Raw genomic sequence first — 19443 nt, 5'->3', positions numbered from 1 at the left:
AAGCTCAGATCTGTGCCTTCCCATTTCTACTCACTACAGACCCCCACATCAATAGGGAGAAATGGACCTGAAATAACACTGAGCAATGGAGTTCACACCTGCAGTTAGGATAATCTGAATTGACAGGTGTAATGGTTTTTCTTTTTCTTTTTTTGTTTTTTTAATTGAATTCATGTTTTTTTTGTTTTGTTTTGTTTGTTTTGTTTTGTTTTTTCGGTTTTTCTTGATATAGGAAAAGAAATACACTGATATTTATCAGATAAGCTGAAAGTTAGCATGTTAGGAATTCCGTTCTCATTTTCAACCCAACGAGAGAAGTGAAGGAATGTCTGGGTCGCCATGCCCCTACGCTTATAGCCTTATGGTCATCTTTCCAATCATTACGAAGCAAGAAGGAAGAGGGAGAAAACTTTCCCACTAGGAAAGTTCAGTTTGGCCCACACACATGTTCCATCACACAGATCAAGATCCAGGAAGGCTGAAAAACTTCTAGAAGATGAACATTCAAGTCTTGCCCTGAGCTGGTTCACTTGATTTGGAGTTAGTGTGGGCATTCTCCGGCTCCTCTAGCCACAACTGGTTCATTTTCTTCCACTTGCTCTTACCCTTGCTCACTTGAGACTCACACCACCCTGTGCTCACGCTCATCTCTCTACTTCCCAGTCCCTCCAGTCTTGGCATGGGGCTTGCAGCCATCTTCCCCACCATGCTCAGGGGGTCACCCAGGCTGCCGTCAGCACCTCCCAGCTCCTTCCCTGTACCGCACGCTCCACCTCTGCCAGCCACGCCTGGGCCACCTCTGAAATCTGAAATTCAGAGGCCCCCTCCCTGACAAGGACCACCCCCTCCAGCCCCCTCCCCTCATAGCGCTCCCTAATTTATCCCTACTACACCACATCAAGACCACTACCCCGTGGACCCTTCCACTTTGCCTTCATCGTGCCCTTCCCTATGGCTTGAATCCCACAGCCTTTTGCTTCAACTACCCTCCTCCATCCATGGTATGTTCATGGTGCACAGCAGACCCAACCCAATTCTGCAGGGCAACAAGTGTCCACCTCACCCTGCCCTGTACCTGGGCTCCCAGAGGCACTAGGGGAAATCACAAAGTACCATGGGGCTGGTGGAAAGGCCCAGAAGGCTGAGGACTCCCATGCTCAGGGGGGCCACCATGCCCATCACCCCATCTCCTATTCTGCCACAGTGCTGGGGTGGCAGGGGTGGGAGGATGAGAGAGGACGGGTAAGGTCTGAAACAGCCTCTCCGCAGGGCCATAACTCAGGGTAAAACCACCTTCCAGCAGCTTCCAGTCTCCCAGAGGATGAGTGGCCAGTTCTTTGCATGCTCTTCCTCCTTCCTTCTCTTTCCCGGGGGTCAGCTCTGAAGACTTCCAGAGCTCACATCCTAATGCTCAGCGATCCCTTCCTAGTTAGCTGCATCTGAGAATTCTCTAGACCTACTGACTGCATACACAGTGCTTAAGGTCCAGTTCCTTCTCTTGTCTGTTCACTCACCTGCACGCTCAGCGGCGTGTCTGGGAAACACCTTTGCTAATCTTCCTCTTCTAGCTAGACCCCAGCGTATCATAAATCAGCATTAGGTAGCCTCCTGTATTATCCCAGGATGGGTCAGGTAACAGAAGAGGGTGCCTGTTACCCAGACAAGAGAAAGGACTCGTTTACCACAGGCCACCTCATCTCCTCTGTGTGCCAGAAAAGCACTAAAGAACATTAACCCAGCAGAGCCTGTAACCTGTTGTCTTTACCTAAGTGGTTCTGGTTGAATGTGGCACAGCTTCCAGAGTCTGCCTGCTGAGATCCACCTCTGCTTTAAAATGTTTAGAAAAAGAAAAAAACGGGCACCTGGATGGCTCAGTTGGTTAAGCAACGACTCTTGATTTTGGCTCAGGTCAAGATCTCAGGGTTGTGAGATCGAGGTCCAGTTGGGCTCTATGCTCACTGGGGAGTCTGCTGGAGATCCTCTCTCTCCCTCTCCTTCTGCCCTTCCTCCCATGCACTAGTACACGTGCACGCTGTCTCTCAAAATAAATAAATATTTTTTAAAAGAAAAAAGAAACAGTTTCTCTTATGGTGGGGGGAGCAGGGGAAGGAGAGGAGAAGGGGAGTGAAGAGGGAGGGGAGGGGAGGGGCAGAGAGGGAGGATGGACAAAGAGAGGAGAGGAAAGAAGGGGAGAAGATTTAAAAGATAGAAAGCAAAACTGAAAATGTAAGTCCTCGGAACTGGTCCTCTGGAAACTGGATGCCCACTGGTTCCTGGCTCTGAGGCAGTTCCTGGCAGGACTATGGCTTAAAACATCAGAGCCCGTCCCAGAGCTGCTCAGACTGACCGGCTACCAGCATGTGTGTGTTCAGTCTGTTTCCCAGGGCAGGCATCTAGGGAATGTAAAGACTCAAATCACCAAATGCAAGGTGATCGATCTATTTGTATAAGGCACAGGGCACCCTCAGTGGGTGATCCAAAGCCTGGCTCCTTGCCTCTGGAATTCAAAATCAATCAGTGAACTGCCGGGGGAGGACAATGGGCAAGGATTGCACCAGATTTCATGGCAAACCGGGCTGGCTGAGGCAGCTTCATAGAAATGGGAATTAAGCAGAGGCCCTAAATAGAAAGAGTCACTAAACCTTACTGAACACCTTCCATGCACCACTGTACTAAGTACTTAATAGGAATCACCACACTGAGTACCAACAACAACCCTGAGGTTCTTACTGTTACCCCATTTTAGAGATGCAGAAACAGGTCAGAGACTAGCTGACCTGCCCAAGGTCACACTGTAAATGCTGTAGCTGTAAAACACACCCAGATGTCTCTGCCCCAAAGCCAACATGCTTTAGGCCCAGAACACCCCAGGAAGCCACACTGCTACTGTCAGCATCTATTCTGGCTAAAACATGGAGGTGAGTGGACTTCTCACTGGAGCAAGCTCATGGCACCCTGAGAAAGCACAGGGGGCCAACATCCATTTATTTCCTCTTCAACCCTGTGTAAGTCCACTAAGGTTTCAATAGAACTGTTAGAATAAGTATAAAAGAAGAGCACTCTATGTATCTTACTAAATAGAAGGAGACAGGAGTAGGAAAGGACAGTTTTAACAGAATAGCTACTCAGTGAAAACCTAAGGCAACTGAGCTTCCTTGAAGCCAAAGTAAAAAGAGGCCTTTCCCTACACACACACCAAAAAATTCCCTCATTATCTAATAAAAAGAAACATCTATTAGTAGGAAAGAAAAGACTTCTAGCAAGGACCCCAAGAGTTCATCAAAAAATTTTTTTTAAGATTTTTTATTTGTGGGGGATCCCTGGATGGCTCAGTGGTTTAGTGCCTGCCTTTGGCCCAGGGCGTGGTCCTGAAGTCTCAGGATGGAGTCCCACATCAGGCTCCCTGCGTGGAGCCTGCTTCTCTCTCTGCCTATGTCTCTGTGCCTCTCTCTCTCTCTCTCTCTCTGTCTCTCATGAATAAATAAATAAAATCTTAAAAAAAAAAAAAAGATTTTTATTTGTGAGGCACCTGGGTGGCTCAGTCAGTTAAGTGTCCGACTCTTGATTTCAGCTCAGGTCCTGATCTCAGGGTCATGAGACTGAGCCCTGCATCAGGCTCAACGTTCAGTGGAAAGTCTGCTTGAGATTCTTTCTCTCCTTCTGTCCCTCCCACTGTTCACGTTCTCCCTGCCTCTCTAAATAAGTAAAATATTTTTTTAAATATTTTTTATTTATTTGAGAAAGAGAAAGAGAAGGAGAGAGAGAGCAAGAGCAGAGGGGAGGAGCAGAGTGAGATGGAGAAGCAGACTCCCTGCTGAGCAAGGAGCCTAACTGATCCCAGGACCCTGAGATCATGACCTGAGCTGAAAGCAGATCCTTAACTGACTGAGCCACCCAGGTGCCCAGAGTTCATCAAGAAATTTTTGAGATAAATATTCAACAATGAAAAAAAAATATTCAACAATGTAATGGGGAAGTATCTTCAAAATCATTTTTTTACAAATGATGCAGAGATACCAGTCACTTCTACAATCAACTAAAAATTAAAAAAGAGAGATCATATGCTAAAAGTCTAAAAAGTTTAATTGAGAAACATTTCCATCACTCTAGAAGGTTCTACTGGACTTCCTGTAGAGCTTCAGGCTTTTCCAAGTATTTCACAAAAATCTGTCACTTGCTCCCCCCAATAAAGCCACCGTTCCCACTAGACAGGTAGAGAAACAAATTCCACCTCCTCCAAGGCCTGCCCCTCCCAGAGGCCACATGGCAAGGCTTCCCAGTGACTGAAGCCAAATCCCACCCAGCTTGGCACTCCCTGCAGAGCCGGAGCCAAATCCCGCCCAGCTTGGCACTCCGCATAGAGCCGGCCCCTGAACAAGGAGAGCAGTTAAAGGAACAAAACGGAAGAACAAACCCAGATGGCCAAAGGAAGGAAGAAATGAGCGAAGAGCCATGAGTGGGTGAAAGATAAGCACGTTTCTGAGAGAGGGATGGGAGCATGCTAATGTAAGAAAGAACAGAGTAAGCCTGAGGCCCAGAACACATAGAGGGGCCGTGGGCCTATCTCAGAGACAGCAAGACAGACAGAAGATGGGGAAGGGGCCTGCCAACTACTGGGGAGTGGAAAGGCAACATGTGAAACAACTGTGCCACCTGCTGTTCTTCCTTCCCCTCTACCCTCCATTCACCCACCCAGCTGTGGGCAGCCCAGGGCTTTCCCTCAGGCTGACTGCACATAGATGAACAAACAAAGGATAGACGATAGACTGCAGGCAACAAAGAAACTGGCTAACTGAACACTTACTATGTGCCAGCAGCTCAGTACTCCACGTGCAGTGACTCAGTTGGTCCTCACGGCCATCCAGTGAGGCAGCCTTCCGCCTCAGCTAGGCCTTCTCTACCATTGGCAAATAAAGAAAGGAAAGTACAAATAACTATTCTCTTACATGGAATTATGGAAATAACTATTCCATGGGCTAAAACCAGAAACTGTTAAGAGGCATTTATTTCAGATCACATAAAATAAAAATAAAAACTCCCTCTACGTACAGTGAGGAATATAAATTGAGACCATCTGTGCTCTTGTTCTCACACCTCCATTGGCAAAGTGCAAGGCGTTTGCTAATACCTGGGGTGCAGGAGGGGGCCCAGGGGGCCAACACCCCCTTTATCTGAATAATACAAAAATACGACCTCTCTGGCAACATCCATCAAGACTAAAATTTCAACTCCAGAAATTCTCCTGCCAAGTGTATTCATTCCATAGTAGTTCAAATATCTGGGAACATCAGGACACATGGGTGGCTCAGTAGCTGAGCGTCTGCCCTTGGCTCAGGGTGTGATCTTGGGGTCCTAGGATCAAGTCCTACATCGGGCTCCCTACATGGAGCCTGCTTCTCCCTCTGCCTGTGTCTCTGCCTCTCTCTGTGTATCTCTCATGAATAAATAGATAAAATCTTAAAAACAAAAATCTGGGAATGGTGATATCCCCTGCAGCCTTTGGCATCATCCTGAGAGATCCTGAGCTAGAAACCACCAAGCTAAGCTACTCCTAAATTCTCAATCCACAGAAATATGTGAGACTATAAATGTTTGCTGTTCTAAATGGCCAAGGTTTGGGGAAGTATGGTGCATAAGTAATACATGAGACTTAAATTCAGGTGGATATAAAAGGATATTCTACTTCAAATAATGTCTAGTACATAGTAAGTGCTCTATCATTGCTAGCTATCCATAATCTTCCCACCACAGGACCTTTGCTCATGCTGTCTTCACTACTGAGAATGCTCTTCCCCCATCCCCACCCTGCTAACTCCTACAAACTTCTTTTTAAATACTGCTTTCCCATAGAAAACTTCTTGGAAATGCCACTTCAGAAATCCCCTTTATACAATCTTTTATCACCCTCTGCTTCTCCTATGAATATCAAATAAATAGTAATAGCAGTTAAATAGTAATTCCTGTTACTATTTTTAAGATATTTTTCCTCTTAAGTGTAAAAGAATCTCAACTTGGCACACTGCCCTATCCTCTATACACACAATAGAAACTCAATTATACCTCTTAAAGGTCAACAACCAATTAGAAAAAGTGACCAAAGACAAAAGAAAACCCAAACTGTTTGCAGAAAATAAAATACAACAGGAAAGAGGTGCATTTATTCATAATGAAAAAGATACAAAATAAAATGAAGTACCCTTTTTAATGACCATCTGATTAATGGAGATGAAAAGGGTTGATAATGCCCAGAGCTGACAAAAAACGGCCACTCCCTCACACTCACGCTAGGCCCTTAACGTGTACAGGCTCTCTGGAGGGCAGTGTCGTGATTAGACTAAACCCTATATGCACACTCCCTGTTACCTTACAGACACGTAGATAAGTGACCCAAAAGATACACATGCAAGAATGTTCCTTGGAGCACTGTTAAAGTGTAAACCCTGGAAATAATTTTAAGGCTCCAAACAGAAGGGGTCTGCCCCAAAGAGTGGCTCTCACTTGGATCTTAACTGTCCAGTACACAGTCAGCTGCCTTGGCAGGTGCACCTTCATGCTGATTCTACCTGCAGGGGCCAGACCTGACTGCTCGTCATGCACCCTGAGGCGGCCATGTGCACGCAGTCCCAGCTGAAATCCAGGTTACAGCAGTTTGTTCAGCTTCTTGTTTACAGTAAGGCATTACACTGGTTCTTTTAAAATTGTCTTTAGAAGGCTTAGTGGTCTATTCATTTGCAGTTTATAAAGGTGGAATTAAAAAGTATGTTATAAAAGGAACATTACACCTGATAACTGCTGGATTAAAAAAATGATAATGATAAGCAATAGGACATTTTGTAGCTATTGTTTTTTAAGATTTTATTTATTTGAGAGACAGCATGAGTGGGGGCAGGGGTGGAGAGAAGGGGAGAAGCAGACTCCACACTGAGCAGAAAGCCTAATGCAGGGCTCAACTCTGGGACCCTGAAATCATGACCTAAGCCAAAGGCAGATGCTTAACCAACTGAGCCACCCAGGAGCCCCTGAGGCTATTGTAAAGAATAAGGCAATATTATATGTACTTAATGAAACATTCACAAGTAGTACTGTCAACTTTTTAAAAATGCGTATCAGGGTAGAGGGTATGGTCCCAAAATTTAGGAAAAAAAACTTAGAATGATTTTTTTAAAAAACATTAAACTATATAGACGGCAGAGTAACTGTTATTCTACACTGCTATGCTTTGGTACAATCTGCGTGTTACCATTTGCATGTATTCTTTTTATAATTTGAAACCCAAATTAAATCAAATTATTTTTTAAAAATTTCACAATGGAGGAAGTTCATTGAAATAGGTTCAGCAAACTACATGACTGGGTCAAGCCCCAAGGACCCCTATTTCACATGAGAGGACAACTCTGCACCTCCTTAAAGGTGTGGATGATAAGTGCCCCCTCCCCCACCAGCAGGGTTGTGCTGAAGACAAAATGGGTTTCCACAGCAGTGCTTGGAAGCCTGCCAGGCACAGAGCAACTACTCAGTGTCAGCCTGCGTTAGCATTTGTGATGGCTAACTGTCAACTTGACCGAGCCATGGGATGCCCAGGTGGTTTGTTTTTTTTTTTAAGTTTTATTTATTTATTTGACAGAGACAGAGAGTACAAACAGGGGGAAACAGCAAGCAGAGGGAGAGGCAGACTCCCTCTGAGCAGAGAGCCTAACGTGGGGCTCAATCCCCATGACCCTGGGATCATGACCTGAGCCGAAGGCAGATGCTTAATCCACTGAGCCACCCAGGATGCCCAGGTATTTGGACAAACATTATTCTGGGTGTTTCTGTGAGAGTATTTTTGGAAGAGATTAACATTTAGATCAGTAGACAGAGTAAAGCAGACTGCCCTCCTTAAGTGGGTGGGCCTTATCCAATCTGGTGAAGGCTAGAATCAGAGAAACCATCCTCCCTAGAGTAAGAAAATTCCTCCCACCTGACTGCCTTGGAGCTGACATCAACTTTTTCCTGCCTTTGGACTCAAACTGAAACACTGGCTCTCCCTAAGTTGCAAGCTGTCGGTATTTGGCCTGGAGCTGCACCACAGGCTCTCCTGGGTCTTCATTTTGCTGACTGCAGACCTTGGGACTTGTCATCCTCCATAATCCTGTGAGTCAATTCTTCATAATAAACCGCTTTTTATATGCATATCCTGTTAGTACTGTTTCTCTGGAGAGCCCTGACTAATACATGATTTATGAAATTTGATTTATTCCAGGTCTAATTACAGCTTTAAAGTTCCAGTTCATGATAGTTTCAATGTGAGGGGCTCAAATCTGTCAATATTCACACCAGATTGGGGCTCAGAGAACACAGACAAGTTTCTCCAGGCCACAATTCCCAGAGTCATGACTGTAAGCATAGATAGGGGAACATCTGAGCCCAGTAACACATCTTGCACCGTCTCTTGCTGAGGCCCTGGCAAGCCAGTAGACCCTGGCCAAAGGGGAATCCAAGGTCCTGAGGCCAGAGGCCCACACCTGGCCCCTTAGTTAGCAAGGACCCTTGAGCCCTGGTCTGGTCCCATCAAAAAAAGAGCACCTTGACAAAGCCTGTAGAAAGCAACCCTCACTCTGACACCTGCAAATCAAGTTAATGTAAGTCCACTAGGAAAACGTAGCATCTGAAGGGATGCCATGAGGAATGCTACTTGCAGATGGGATCAATGTTCTGAAGCCTCTGAAAAGCATGCCTGATTAATACTTTAAAATAAGACTGCTTTTTAATTTTTTAAATATAATTTACTATTTTTGAATATATTTTACCTAAATTTTATAATGTATGTCAAAGACTGTGTCCCTCTAATGATGAGGGACGGAGGGGGGTTAGGAGGATCAGTTGGGGGCCTCCACAATCATTCACATGGCACATTTAAAAGACAGATGTGAATGTTTGCATGTTTTGCTGAAGATTAAATGTTAGCTCTAGAAATCAACATGAGGCCCTCCTCCTGCATTCCATGTGTGAAAACCAACTGTTACACCGAGCAGATTTTACAAAGAAGCAGCAAAGAATCTTTCCAAGTTATGAGTTTAGAAAACATGTGTGATTCCCTAGATTCTAGTTCACATTTTCTCACCCCATGAAAGAAGGGATTTCACTCTCCATTCTTTTCTGTTTCATTCAGCCAAGCACCACTGAAGTTATAACTTTTCAATAGAAAACATATGAGGAATTTTATGCTAGACAAGAACTGATAAGCAAGACATCAAACTTAATTCAGAAAAGACATCCATAATATTTTCTTTGAGCATGTTTTCAGAGGATAAGCCATCAAGTCCGATAGTTTAGGCTAGTGATAGAAAAGGAACAAATCCTAAACGGAGGCCCTGTGATGGGGAGGATGCCCCTGCAGGGCTGCTCCCAAAGCAGAGTGGGAGCAATTCTTGTAGGGCCACCGCTGGCCATCTACACCTTCGCCCGCCTCCAGTGCCCTGGGCCAGAGCCAGTTCTCATGTTGGAGCCCCGCAAAAGGCTAGCCTCCAGTAGCTACTGGTTGAACAGAATCATGGAACACTCCTGAAGAAGCTTTACATAGCCCCCCAACATACAGTCACAGCCCAAACTCTTGTCCAAATTCATATGTCCCAAACACTGAACCACTTCAACAGGCCAAGAGGGGCTTCCGTCTCAGGAGTTTACTGGGTTTGGGCCCAGACAGCTCTTGGTCACAGCACGTACAACACAGGACAGACACCAGACGCTCATCCACCATCAGACTCTGATCAGCCCTTGCAGCAGGGGAGACAAGCCAGAGCAGAACTGATTTGCAAGCTCTCCAGCACTGAGGTGTGGATCAGAGGTACGGGGCCAAGCACATTTAGTAAAAGGAATGAAAAAAAAAAAAAGTAAAGGCAGGAAAGGGAGGAAGAAGAAGAGAGACATTAACTCTGTTCTTCACCTTTCAAAAAAGTCCTCGCTGACCCAAATGCCAGGTGAGGTGCTGATAACCAGGATGAAGACACGGGATTAGGACAAACTGAAGAGCTGGAGAGGCCAGAGGGGGGCTTGGAGACCCTCCCCATTTAGCTGCTGCAAAGCACCCCAAAAGGGAAGGTGGTGGAAGTCTGAGAGGCCCAGGCCCAGCTGCTCCTCACGGCCCCCTGGTGCTGCCCCCACTGAGCTGGGATGAGGGGATAGGCGGGAGCAGGCCCCAAGGACCCTCGGCTCTGCCCTTCAATGATTCAATATTGCAATTTCCCCACCACATGGCCAAGGGCGATCTGCCAAGCAGAACAGAGCAGGAGAGACACCACTTCTCCTGTGGTCTCTTCTGCTTTCCGGCCACACCACAAACAAAACAAACAGCAGAAAACTTACCACATGAGTTTGTCTGAACGAGCCTGCCTTGGCAGAGTCCTGGCAGAGGCTGGGCCCTGACAGGCTGCCCGAACTGAAGTACCAAGGCCATGTACACAAATCGACTCCAAAAGGCAAGTCAGAGAGAAAAGGGATTCTCCATGAGAACCCAGATGGGGCAGGACCTCGGCACAGCCACCCGCCTGCGCCTTCCTCAGCAGCTTTGTGGGTTTGCCTGTTGGGGCAAATCCTAAGATTGCGAGCTGCCCTGGAAGCACAATGGGTTACGTAACTCCGGGCAGCCTGGGCACCCTATCGGCTCATCTTGTTAAGCCACCCCAAAGAGAAAATGACGCACCCCAAAATGTGATATCCCTAAGCGAAGGGGTGGGGGAGGAGCAGGGGAGCAGGGCTTTGTGCTGGGCATTTGGCTTTGCCTAAAAATTAAAGAGGAACAAAAAAGTCTGCTGTTCATCTCGCTGCTCACTGGGAACCGGGGGCGGGGGATATTTATCAGAGGCCTGAGGCCAAGTGGGCTCCCAGGACTACACTTGGCAGGGCCCCTGGAGCCAAATGTGCATTCTTGGGGACACTCCAGGGCTCTCTGAGAATATTTTTCACTCTGTGTCCTCCTCTCAGTGACCATCTAGAAAACCTTTAACCTGAGACTGTCCTGCATCATCTGGCCACCCAGCACCCTCAATGTGTAACGGGGCCTGATGCTTACACTCCTGTTTACTAAGCCACTGCCAAACGGGATGGCGCTGAGCTCTGCTTCTCAGCTGTCCTCCCACTGATGTCCAGCAAACAGCCTCCAGGCACCACGCCCTGTGGGGTTTGAAGTTTCAGCACCACATTCTACCATTTCTTTGTCCTTGTTTGTCACGTTTGGAGAAAGTGAAACTACTTCAACAGGCTGCATGTTTCCTGGATTTCACTGGCACAGATGCCACTGGAAGCCCCAGGGTTAGTTCCCATGCTTGGGCAAATGAGAACAGAGCTGGGACTCTGCCTCCTCCAGGAAGCCCTCTCGGTCCTCCCCCAAACTTTTCCCTCCGAGACTCGCACCCTTAGTGTGCTCTCATGTGACCATGCTTAACACTGTGCCAACCATGGCACATTGTCAATTTTCCTTCGCTCATCTGTCCATCCCAGTGGACTGTATTCTGGGGGTGCTAAGAACTCCCGTCCTGGGATCATGACCTACATACAAATATCACCCCTCAGAGCTCAGGAAGCTCGGGCAGGATGCCGAACCTCTCATGATTTACTCTCTTTACCAGTAAAAAAGGGAGTAATAGACCCCACTTGCCAAGCACTGGCCACATGAGGTGCTATTTCAGTCATTGGGATACAGGGCTGCACAAAGTCCTTGTCCTCAAAACACATAGTAGCTCATGTCTAAGTCTGGGGAGGAAAATATGGCAGGAAAGGGAGAAAGAGAAAGGAAATGGTGGACCACTCTCTATTCAGGGAGTTCACAAAAAGGCCTCTAATGTAATGCCATCTGGAGAAAGTGAAGAGGGAATCACGAGGACATGGGGCGGAGTAGGGGTTGGGGGGTAGGCGATCCAGGTGCTGGGCAGCAGCAAGAACAAAGGCCCTGAGGCAGCACATTCCTGGTGAGTCCAAGGATTAGCAAGGAGGCCAAAGTGTCTGGGGTGGAGTGGGCACAGATGAGATAGCCAGAGGGGTGGGAAAGCCCTGTCACTTAAACCACCACAGGCCATGGTCAGGTAAGAGTCCACTGGAGGTTTGGAGCAGAAGAGTTAAATCACCTGACTGTTTAAAAAGCCTCTTTGGTGGCGTGGAACAGGGTAGATGCCATGGGGCTGGTAAGAAACCATAAAACTCTGGACACACTGAAAACAGAGCCAACAGACTTTCCAGTAAACCAGGGTGTGAAAGAAACACAGGGGTCATGAATGCCTCCAAGGGGTTTGGCCTGGGAGACTGAAGGATAGAAGTACTGTCTCTAAAGACAGGACAGACCACAGGAAAAGCAGGAAGAGGTGCACATCAGTTCCTTGTTGGCTGTTTCAGTCTGAGATGCCCAGAGGCATCCCAGGGAAGATGTACGTGGAGTCAGACCAACATGTCTGGCCTCCAGGGGAGAGGTTTAGTCTAAGGACAGAAGCTAGACAGTGGTCAGCATACGGCAGATTTTAAATCCTAGAGACTGGGGAAGATCACCCGAGGCCTGGGTGTTTATGAGAGAGTGAGGGGCTGGAAGGACTGAGCCCAAGACCCCGCAACATTCTCAGGCTTGGGGAGAGCAGCAGCCAGAAAAGTCAGAGAATGGGAGAATGGGGACTCGAAGCCAAGAGAGATCTTCCAGGAGAAGAGAGTGGTCAGCAGTGTCAACTCCTGCTGAAAAGCCAAGAAGATGAAGGCTAAGGACTGACCCCTACACCGGACAAGGCCCTCAGGGCTGGGGGCGTGATGGGGTCGCAGCCTGCTCACACTGGATGCAGGTGAGAACAGAAAAGAAAATGCAGTGTGTACACAGAGGAGCAGAGACTGGCTGTGGGGGCCACCAATGAATCTTTTAACAAAGGGAGAGGTCACAGTTTGTTTCTGTGCTAACACGAGAGACCCACGAGCAAAAGGAAACAGATAAAGTAGAGGGAGAGGAGACGTAGGAAATGTCTCCTTCTGGAAGTGGGCAGGCAAGCAGGTGTGGGATTCCGTGCACGAGCAGATAGAGGGCCATTCATGGGGCTGGAGCTCAGCACAAGGGCTGGGCACCCAGACTGGGATCCTGGGCCACCTGGGTGCCCCTCTGCACTTAGGACACTCTTGACACACAGGAGGTCCTCAATGTTTATCTGTGAAACAGAACAATACAAAGCTGCTGGAATCTGCACATTTTAAGCTGTCACTGGGCATTATTTCAAACAGGAGGAGAAAAGTAAATGCTGCAGACAAGACAACAACTGGGGCAAACTTTGAGAGGAATGCATCTGGATGTAACTCTAACAGCACTCCTTGCTGCTTCTGCTCACACCAGCCCACATCATGTCTGCTCAGAGCCCTTGAGTGCACTGGCTCCAAGCACTTGTCTCAATGATGATCCCTCAGGGCTGGGGGGAAAAGAACAAGCAAGAGCTCTAGTATGATTAACTCTGCTCCTGGGACATGAGGAAGGTGTGACTGGTGCAGGCATCTCTAAGAAGCCATGTCTGTGCAAGTCTTGGCAGTCCACGAAGGGCCCTGCAAACAGTTCCCCAAGTTTGCAGCCCACAACGCAGCCATGTGTGATTTCCACCACATCTGTCTGTATGCATGAATCAGAAACTGAGCTTCAGCGAGAGGAGGAGGCACCAAACTACACTGAGCATCACTAAAGGCTTGTCTTCACCTTATGTTGGTTCTGGATGGCAGGTCTCAAAATCCCAAAGCTCAGGCTCTTTGTGCTCAGACATTTCCCCCCGTAGCCATTCACACCTCACCCAGACACACTGCTGTGGCCACGGCCTCCCCCCGCCCCACAGGAAAGGGCTCCCCTTACCGGTGATGGTGCAGGCATCCCGGTACCCTTTGCAGCTGGGAGCATCTTCCACAGCCTCGCTTACATAGTGCTCCTCAGGGATGCCCGGGCTGCAGGCTAGGACTGCATGGTTGCACGCCTCCAAAGGGGGCACAGAGTTGGCCAAAGTGTCGTCGTTCGGAGCTGTGGCGTCCAGCTTGGCAGGTTTCACGGGGAGGTGCCCACTGCCATCGGGGGCCCCGTTGCCGGAGTCTGGGGCAGTCGGGTGGACAGCCCCTGGTTGGTCTGGCACACCAGCAAGGGCTTCTTACAGGGAATCTATGGGACAATCCAGAGAAGAGTAAGTTAGTAGCACCTCTCTAAAAAGGACAATAAAAATGGGCCCTGAGATGATGAGGGTTCAGACCACAAATTCTGAAAAGCGTTTCCTTCAAGTCAAGGTATTTCCAATCAAATTCTTCAGTTTTGATAAAGGAAACCGCAATAATTTGCGGACATACTTTAGCACAACAGTTCTCAAAGTGTGATCTGAGAATCATGGGGTTCCCTGAGACCAGTATGAAGTGTCAGAATGACTTTCTAAGCATAGTGGAGTTTTCTAGAGACCACACAATGTGTGGTGACACCTTGCTCTGAAGGCTTAATAGTGGAATCTGTATTTCTGTATCCTTGTGGCTTAAATTTTTGTTTTGATTTCTAGCACAACATATGTGAATCAGTGTGACACCTATGAACATAGCCTCTTTGGGATTCTCAATAATTTTTAATGGGTCCTGAGACCAAGAAAGTTTGAGAATTACTGCTCCAGTGTTAAACACCCAGAGTTTGTTTTAAGAAAGAAAACAAAAACATGGGAAAGTTAACACTTTACCCAACAAAGTACAGTCAGTTCTGACATATAACTACAATCCTAGGCCTGTGACCTTTTCCCTCCATATGTACCACAATACACCAAGAGTTCCTATTAGATATAAATGAATTCAGCTCTCATTAAAACGAACACACAAATATAAAGTGGGAAGAAGGGGAGAACCTGTATATATCCCTGGTGAAAAGTGAAAGGCAACCAGAGGTAAGACTGTAACATCTAGTCAGTAATTCAAATACAAACAGATGGGGATCCCTGGTGGCTCAGCGGTTTAGCACCTGCCTTCGACCCAGGGCGTGATCCTGGAGTCCCGGGTTCGAGTCCCACATCGGGCTCCCTGCATGGAGCCTGCTTCTCCCTCTGCCTGTGTCTCTGCCTCTCTCTCTCTCTGTCTATCATGAATAAATAAATAAATAAGATCTCTTTAAAAAAAAAAAACCTCAAATACAAATGGATAAGCAACCTGATAAGAAAAAGCCTGGAATTCCCAAGCAGAACCCCAAAAACATTGTGGGCAGCAGAGGCCTGAGGAGACAGACCAGAGACCTCCAGAAATGACCAATGAATCAATTAAGCTACTGTTCTATACAAAGACAACAGAAAGACACTGTCCAATATTTAAGAACTTAAAGATTGGACCCTGGATAATCCTGGGGAAGCTCCAGCCAAGTATGCTGACCACAACCTTATAGCTCTCACTAATGAACAGATCAATGGAAAAAACTTGAAGGTGAGGAAGGACTGCTATAGCAAGAATGGCAGTGAAATTAAACCAGGGACATGTAGAATTAATGTCTAAATAACGCACATGATTCACAAACCTGAAGCAAGGGGCACCTGGGAGGCTCAGTCAGTTAAGCGTCTGCCTTCATCTCAGGTCATGATCCCAGGGTCTGGAATTGAGCCCCACAGTTGGGCTCCCCACTTCATGGGGAGTCTGCTTCCCTCTTCCCTTCTGTCCCTCCCCCTGCTCATTGCCTCTCTCAATTTTTTAAAAAAAATCTTAAAAAAACAAAAAACAAAAAACCTGAAGCAAATAGCTCAAAAGGAAAAATGGTCAAAGGATATAAAGATTCTCCAGTCCCCAAAAAAGAAATATACAAACACACACACACACACACACCAAACATGTTAAGGAAACTTAACAGTGATCCAAAAAAAAAAAAAAAAATCTATCAGACTGACAAAGATTTAAAAATTATAACAAGGTTCAACTTGGCAAAGTTTTAAGAAACTCATAGTTGTATGCATTACTTGGGGTGGGAGGGGTGGTAATAAATTCAGAAGGGCAGCCTGGTTAAACATATGTGGCCCTCTGGCTTGGGTGGACGTGGGCCAAGGATGTTTATCATCATGAAATGCAAGAACAACCCAATGTGCTAGAGAGAGCAGAGAGTCAATTAAAGCTGTACCACAGAGAAGGCAACCATGCAGCCATGAGAAGTTTCCGAGCTGCTATGAATTTATCATCATTGGAAACTGCTCTACCCAGAGAAATAATGAACATGGCCTTCGAAAAGTTTTAAACACGTTAACAGACTGAACCTTCACTCAAATCTTCCGTAATCTACACTCAGATGCATTCTTTAGGATCCTAACAGAGAAGTTTGAAATACTTTGTCCCTTTGCAAAATGCCACCATTCTACTGAAAGCTAGAAAAATTTTGTTCAAATCGATATATTTTTTTAAATAAGCAGTCTTAAATACACAGATTTCTTTTTTTTTTTTTTTAAATATACAGAGTTCTTAAAGAGGACTGCAACCATGGATTCTACAACTTTTGCTTTCACAGTCCATAAGGTGAGGGAATTGGCCTAAATCCTGATGGCAAGCCCTAAATTGCTACTGTCCTGCCTCCTGGCGCCTTTGCTTCAATTTACAGTAGTCATACACTCAACCCAGAAGTATACTGTTATAAAACAAATAGCTCAATGGTGCCAGGGTGGCTCAGTCAGTTAAGTCTCTGCCTTTGACTCAGGTCATGATCTCAGGGTCCTGAATTGAGCCCCACATCTGATTCCTTGCTCAACGGGGAGTCTGCTTCTCTGTCTCCTTCTGCCCCTCCCTCTGCTCGTGCTCTCTGTTTCTCTCTCTCTCTCAAATAAATAAAATCTTTTTTTAAAGAAACCACACAAACTAATAGCTCAAGTATAAGCACTTTCTAAAAAAAACGTATTCTGGACACATCAGCAAATGCTCATTCAAGCCTCAAAAGGGAACACAAGCAACTATTTTGAAGTACAAAGTACACTTATTATTTGCTGCAACTGGCAAAGCCTTCAGAAGCTTGAGAGACCTCTCTTTTTAGGTAAAACAGAACTACTCCAATTTATTTTCTCATCTCAAACCCCAATGAAAATAATTAAAGATACAAGCAGGTGCATTCCTATGCACACTGCACTTGAGGTACATCATATCCCGTAATCTGTGATTTTTAATTCGCACTGTATGACTTCCTTTGGGCATATTTTTGTTTTGTCGTGGTAAAACAAAAACAACAACAACAACAACAAAAACCCACAAAACATAAAATGTACCCTCTTAATCATTTTTTAAGTGTAAAGTTCAGTAGTGCCAAGTACATTTGTGTTGTTGTGCAACCAATCTCCAGAATACTTTTCCTCTTGCAGAACTGAAACTCTGCATCCATTAAATGACCCCCATTCTCTCCCTCCTGCCAAAACCTGGCAACAGCCATCTACCTTCTATTATCCTATGAATGCACTACTCGAAGTGCCTCCTGTGAGTGGAACCATACTTTGTCTTTTTGAAACTGGCTTCTGTCACTTAGCAGAATATCCTTAAGGTTTATCCATGTTGTAGCGTATGTCAGAATTCCATTCTTTTTAAAGGCTGAATAATATTCCACTGTATTCACAAGCCCTCCTTGAAATGAAGAGACCAATCTCCAGCCCATGAACTGGGCACCTGGGTGACTCAGTCAGCTAAGCATCTACCTTTGGCTCAGGTGATGATCCCAGGGTCCCCTGATGGAGCCCTGTGTCAGGTCCCCTGCTCAGGTGCACGTCTGCTTCCCCTCTCCCTCTGCCCTTCCCCCACACATACACACATGCTCTCTAGCTCTGCTCTCTCTCAATACAATCTTTAAATTAATCAATAAAATCAAATAAAAAACAATCTAGAACTTCTATCAGTACAGAAACAGTTATAATTACAGCCAACCCAAACTACTGAATGCTGTAAGATGAGATAATCTGCATAAGACACACACCTCCGTGCCAGGTACATCTAACATTCTCAAAAATAATCAGATTCTACTGTAACACTCACATGCCACCCTTTCCGATCCTCTTTCACCGTGAAACCTTTCTCCACATGATACCTACTTGCACGCCATTTACCGAATAGAGTGCACTTTGGGAAAAGCCTCCCTGTATCTGACACAACGTCCATGCCTTTGTCATCATTTGTCCCAGACACATGTCTCCCACATATTGTGAGCATTTGAAAGCACGGGCTGGTCCTGGCACCTGCTGAGTACTAAGTAAATATTCACAGAATAAACAATAAATAATAACGAGTGAACAACAAGGGATTTGGCCCAAATGATGCTGAGGATCTGCTAAAGCTCTGAAGGTATAGTTCTGTGATCAAATAGGAACCAAAGGGCCTGAACTCCCAAGTTACAACTCCAGATGCTAACCTGGAGAGGACTAACAAATCAACAGAAAACCTTCGGAAGCACTCTCCTGAGGTGTTCCCGGGATAAGGACCACACTCCGTGGGCTCTCCAAATGGCTCCAAATGAACCTCACCGCATCCTTTCCATTACTCACCAATACACACCAAATGCGATTTCGTGTAAGATGACCCACAAACAACAATTCAGGAATCAGGAAGCCTCATTTATAAACCACTCAAAAGCTGGCTTGCATGTCCCTCACCCAGTTTCTAGCTTGAAGAAAGTCACAGCACAGCCCTCTAGGGAGACTTAGGGGATGGTGGGGGAGGGGTGACGACTCTTCTCTCCTTCCTCAAGGCACAGCCAGGTGAATCATGCTGGGAGAGACACCCTAACATTTCAAAATCAGTTTTCCTAGGACAGTTGTTTCGCAGCATTTTTACTCATAATGCAGTATTCTGCTGGTAAGTCTGGATCTCTAAGACCTCAACGATCAGAAATAATTAGGGCCAGGCATCTAATCAGACTCAGGAGGGAAGCAGCCACTGCAGAGGAGGCCACCCAGCATGGGACCCCAACCACCCCAAAGCATCATGTGGGGGAAAAGGAGAGATGAGTTCCCGTAGGTCTCAGAACCTCAGATTCCACCTCTCTGAGGCAATAATATCCACACCTCTCAGATTGTTAAACAGATTATAGACGTGGATCCAAGTACCCAGCACCATGCTAAGCACAGAGCAAACCCTCCAGTTTTACAAACTCTCAAACTGCCCCCCTAAATTATTTGTTTACTGTGTAGAAGTGATCCTTAGAATGTTCCTACATGTGCACAATTTGAACACCAGTATTCTGTAAGGCAATGCATAAAATCTTAACAATATCGACTTTTTTAAAGATTTTATTTGTGAGAGAGAGCACTCAAGAGAAAGCATGCAGGGGCTGGTGGGAGGGAGAAGCTGACTCCCACTGAACAGGGAGCCTGATGCAGGGCTTGATCACAGGACCTCAAGATCATGACTTGAGCTGAAGGCAGATGCTTAAATGACTGAGCCACCCAGGTGTTCCAACAATATCAACTTTTATTAAGGGCTGGTAGTGTGTGCCAGGCCCTGTGTCTA

The 19443-nt window shown here is 46.3% G+C and overlaps 1 protein-coding gene across 4 annotated transcripts in view; it reads right to left on the bottom strand.

Annotated features, from left to right (window-relative positions):
* The window catches only part of TRAK1 (trafficking kinesin protein 1), a 123581-nt gene extending 109482 nt beyond the window's left edge, over positions 1-14099 (bottom strand). The window contains exon 1 of one of the 4 annotated variants that reach the window (XM_041734219.1): positions 13835-14099. The gene's annotated coding sequence lies outside the window, so the exon portion shown is untranslated. The remainder of the gene's footprint in view (positions 1-13834) is intronic. The other 3 variants (XM_041734221.1, XM_041734222.1, XM_041734224.1) reach the window with 3 other exon arrangements.
* Between the last annotated feature and the right edge of the window lie 5344 nt (positions 14100-19443).

Source organism: Vulpes lagopus, chromosome 19, assembly GCF_018345385.1.
Source record: "Vulpes lagopus strain Blue_001 chromosome 19, ASM1834538v1, whole genome shotgun sequence".
In the NCBI taxonomy this organism is placed as follows: Eukaryota; Metazoa; Chordata; class Mammalia; order Carnivora; family Canidae; genus Vulpes; species Vulpes lagopus.
Note: the sequence above shows the minus strand (reverse complement) of the source record. Positions and strands in the feature narration are given on the sequence as shown.